Raw genomic sequence first — 4,870 nt, 5'->3', positions numbered from 1 at the left:
TATTCCTAGATATTCCATCAAGAATATGAAGCACTTTTCTTAAATATCAAATACATATTTTAATACCTAGTTCCTAGACAGGCACCTTGAGCCACCTTGAGCACCAGGTATCAGAGCAGCGACATAACCATAACAATAATTGTCTCTCGTCAAGAAACTCGTGTGTTTGGCTATGAGATGAAATTGAGAAGAGAGAAAGATGTGAGAAAGAGTGTGAGAAGAGAGAAAGAGATGAGAAATAGAATAGATTTGATGTATTGTTTGTTATAAGAGAAGAGAGAAATTGAAGAGGAGAAGTGTCATTATTTTTAAAATGACAAAATTATCCTTACCTCTAAAATTTTATCAATATACAACTTTATAAATTAATTAAATTATATTATTTAACAAATTTTTAAATATTTAAAGATCAATTTATTAAAAGAAAAATTATTAATAATAATTGTTGTTTTTAATTAATTAGTTAAATATTTATTTTATATTAGTTTCAGTATTTTATTTGATTTTACAAAAGAAGCAGTTTGTTTTATTTGACTTCATATGCAATTTTTGTTTTATTTAACTTAAGTTAGTGAATATAATTTTCGTTAGTTAATTAGTTTAAACCAATAAATTATTCTAAAATTTAAAGTTAATATAACTAATGTTATGATAGAGTGTACGTTGTTGCTATTGTTGTTAAAGGGAAAAAAAATAACAATACCATACAAATTAGCAACATTAATTTATTATATAAGTTGAACAATGCATAATGAATTAATCAAAAGAGGGGTACATTTGGGAGAAAGACAACAATTTTCAAAGGTCTATTTCCCTTGCTTTTCAACAGTTCTACAAAGCAATTAGGCACTGTTAATGAGATGGGAGCATGGTGCGATCAGCAATGGCAATGGGAGTTCCATGTAGATTCTGGTTTATTGTTGGCCAATCCGGAGCTCTTGCAGGAGGCGATGGAGCTTTTGGAGATTCTGGGCGGTATTAGGCCAACAGAGGGGGTTGCGGATTCTATTAAGTGGTGGCCATCTAGGGAAGGAAGCTTCACGGTCAAAAGCTGTTGTTCTTTGATGAGGGCCTGCCAGTTAGAAGACGAGGTAGAGGTGAATAAGCTCGCTGCAATTAACCGGATATGGAAATCTTCTGTGCCGTCCAAAATAAAAGTGTTTGGCTGGAGATTTTTTCTAAACAGACTTCCATCAAAACTTCCATCAAAAGATCAATTAGCTAAGAGGAATGTTCTTCATAGGGTAGAAGATAAAATGTGTGTTATGTGTTCCGTAGAAAATGAGGATTTGGCTCACTTGTGCTTTATGTGTTCTTTTGCAAGGAGAGTGTGGACTAATATTGGCAATTGGTTAGACAGTAGCTTGTTAGCTGGCCATTTGCACTTCACTTACTTTCTGCAGGCCTTGAAAGGGAAAATGAAGAGGAAGAAATTGTGTCTCGTATGGCTGTCAACAATCTGGATTATTTGGATCACAAGAAACAACTTCATCTTTAACAACTCTCATATAGTTTTAGATGAAGTCATTATGAGCATTAAGATGGTTTCTTGAATTTGGTTGTCGATCGGGTCGAAATATTGTCCTACTATCCCTTTTTATTCTTGGTATCAAGCTCCATTGGTAGCTTTAAAATCTGTAATTTAACTGTTTTGTATTGGGTTGTGAGTACCCCTAGTACTCAAATCTTCTAATATTAATCTAATCATGCTTATCAAAAAAAAAAACAATTTTCTCTCTCTCTCTCCTTGTTTCTTCGCTAAACAGCAGAGAAAACAAAAGGTGGTGGACTTTACCATTTTTAATCTCTCTTCTTCATTTCACTTGTATTCCAAGCAGGAGAAGTATCTTATTTCTCCTTTAACTCTCTCGCCCCTATTTCTCTCTCACTCATATCTCTTCAAACAAACACAGTGTAAGAGATGGAATACCAAATGTCTGTCGAGATTTGAAGCCATCCCCCGTGTAAGATCGTACTCCAGCATTTTCTACATTTTTGATACCGATGCGGCAAAAGTGTTTGATACTGGTCACCAAAAGAGAGAAGAATATGAGGTCAAGAAAATCGGTGTTGGCGGCTCTGACATTTATTTCAATATCAGACATCGTTGGCGCTTTGATGGGCACTGTAAAAATAATATTTCCTGATTAAAGGGGATTTAAGCAGGTTGGCAGTGACATTCGGTGCCGGAAGGCTATCGACCACTTGTCTGTAGTTTGCTCACCGAAGTGTTACAGATCTTGGGATCAGGTGGACACTCCTTCTTCATCCTCCCTTATTGTGAAAGAAAACAGTGCATAAGGATTGCTAAAACGTGTAAGTGAAGGATGAGGTATTCACCAAAAATATCACCATTTGAGATCAATAAAAAAAACTGGAGTATGAGGTTAGTGTTCTTGGTGAAAAGTGAGAAAGAGTGTTTTTGTTCTTTACCGTTCCGTGAGAGAATTAAGTTTCAATGGGATGAACTTGAGGCCGGAATTAGTGTCCAACTTCAAACTGAAGATTATCCTATGCACATCATTTCAGGGTGGCAAAAATCCTAGGCTTCAGAGGCAAGTCTTTAAATAGATAGTGCAGACGGGAGATTTGCCTTCAGATCCCCTACAAAGTGATATGACAGATCAATAACAACTTCTAGAAGGTTCAGGTGCATGCCATCAAAAACCAAAGGCTAAATGACAATGTCACACCGTGCATACATAAAATGAACAATTTCATAAACCAAGTTGCAATAAATTAGACATAAATATGAACCCATAGAATTCAAAACCAAACTGATACACCTTTTACAATTTAAGAAAAAAAATAGCAGAAGGAAGAGTTGAAATGTTGGAACTACATTCAGACAGGCTCATACTGCACCAAATCATGGTTTTGAATAAAGATAGCAGTTTCATTCTCAAAAAGATAAAGTAAAACTAGTAGAATAGTTCAATCTTTTAAATAAAGTATATTCACTAACCACAAATACATAAAAGGAAGCAACCAGGCACCCGATAAATTATATGTCACAAAAAATGCAGAGCCCTCAGATCTCATACCTAAGCTTATAAATCATCTGCAGCTTATAACACAGGTTTCGTTTACAGCCTTTATGCACCATCTAAAATAAATAAATAAATAAACAAAGAATATATATGTGAAGAGTGAGATAGAGAGCGACCGAGAGAGCGAGAAAGAGAAAGAGAATGTGAGAAGCAATGGTGCAGGTCAGGCTGAGAACAAAACCATGTAGCCACTCAATAGTCTATTTGTCCATCATTGGGCAGTAAAACATAGCTGGACAAAAACCTCAATATGAGCATTCATAACCAGTTTGTAAAGCAACTCACTTGGCATCTCAAAAAGTGTGTTGAGTTCATTCAAATTACCTATAAATAATTAAATAGATGTGGTTCATTCATCCATGTAAGCATCTAATGAAAGAACCATCTTGTGTTTGTCAAATCTAGCTTTTTAGGAAGCATATTTCTATCAACAATACTATTAAAACTGCTCATAGCAGAGTGAAAATACCACCATTTACTCAATCTAAAAATAATCAGCTTAACAGGAAATAAAATACTTGAAGACAGCAGTGATATCCATGGTGGATAGTGGACCATAACGGAGAACCAAAAAGTCCAACTTAAAGCCCGACATATGGCGTCTTCATATCTGCATATTGCATCTATTCCGTCCCTTTCAAATATAGGATCACCAACAGTTAACAGAAAATCAGTTATAGCTCGAATTTGAAGGACATGCTCTGGAATTGGGAGGACATACTCAGATATTGAATGATTACCTTTCTAATTAACTTTCCAAAAGTTGTTACACTTCTTTTGGTTATCTCTAATAGCCAACAATTCAATATCAAATTGGTGCGAATCTAATCTGTAACAAACAAATGCAAATATAACCTGAACAAACAACAACAAAAAGCAACAGCGTTGGGGATAATATCAAAATACAGAAAATGGGGAGGATTTTTAGAGCAATTATAGTTAAAATTAGATTGAACATTCAAACCCTAATCTTATAGCCAACAAATGAATAAACACAGATAAAGAACAGATCCAAAGCATTCAAATCTCATAGTTAATATTCTAACCTAACACACTTCCAATAAAAATCAAATCAATAAAGGGGTTTAAGAACATAATAAGAAGAAGAAGAAGAAGAAGAAGAAAAAGTAGCTATAATGTATTCAGGTAAGTAATTGCATTTTTGAGTCATTTAGATTCTTTCGGGACAAAGGGGAAAGGTAGATGATGCACAGTGTTAGATGTATGGTAATTTTTTTAAGGGTTACATATACAATACCGTCGTATAATATAGGGCGAATTACCATGTAAAATATTTTTTCAAATATGTTTTTTTAGTGCAAAAGTTGAATAATTTTTAAATAATTAAGTATTAAAAAAAAATTACGCAAATAATCGCGTTTCGGACAAAATTATGTAAATAATCATATTTTAAAAATGGTTAAAGTGGATCAGCCAAGTCAGATGGCGTCTCCATTGAACTTTTTAGAGGAGGAGCCATGTGAGGTGGCGCCTATGTGCATTTGTTTTGCACTGAGCCATCTCAGATGGCGCCTAGGTGTACTTCTTAGCATTTTTTTAATTATTTTTCTAAAAATAAATGACAAATTTATGGAGAAATGAGACTTCGATTTCCATTGATACAAAACGATTATATAATCGGGGGAAAAGTTACATAAAATTTACTGATCGCCTGGATTTTTATAACGACTAGAGCGTTCTCGCCTACGTCGTTGTTGCACTATAGGACCTTCTTGTTGTGGTTGGGTCAAGGGCCCTGCGAAGTCAATGTGTTCAGCGTCCATGTAATGTGTCAGATCAAAATTTGCCAAAGTCCCGCT

At 34.6% G+C, this 4,870-nt stretch overlaps 1 long non-coding RNA gene across 1 annotated transcript; it reads right to left on the bottom strand.

Annotated features, from left to right (window-relative positions):
- Nucleotides 1-536: 536 nt before the first annotated feature.
- On the bottom strand, nucleotides 537-4,270 carry LOC131623049 (uncharacterized). Its single transcript, XR_009290120.1, has 3 exons — nucleotides 4,097-4,270; nucleotides 3,791-3,879; nucleotides 537-3,684 (listed from the first exon to the last, which is right to left on the bottom strand). It is a non-coding gene; the product is annotated as an uncharacterized LOC131623049 (long non-coding RNA).
- Nucleotides 4,271-4,870: the final 600 nt, after the last annotated feature.

Source organism: Vicia villosa, unplaced genomic scaffold (genome assembly GCF_029867415.1).
Source record: "Vicia villosa cultivar HV-30 ecotype Madison, WI unplaced genomic scaffold, Vvil1.0 ctg.000048F_1_1, whole genome shotgun sequence".
Lineage (NCBI taxonomy): Eukaryota > Viridiplantae > Streptophyta > Magnoliopsida > Fabales > Fabaceae > Vicia > Vicia villosa.
This window is presented reverse-complemented; position numbering and strand designations above follow the sequence as displayed.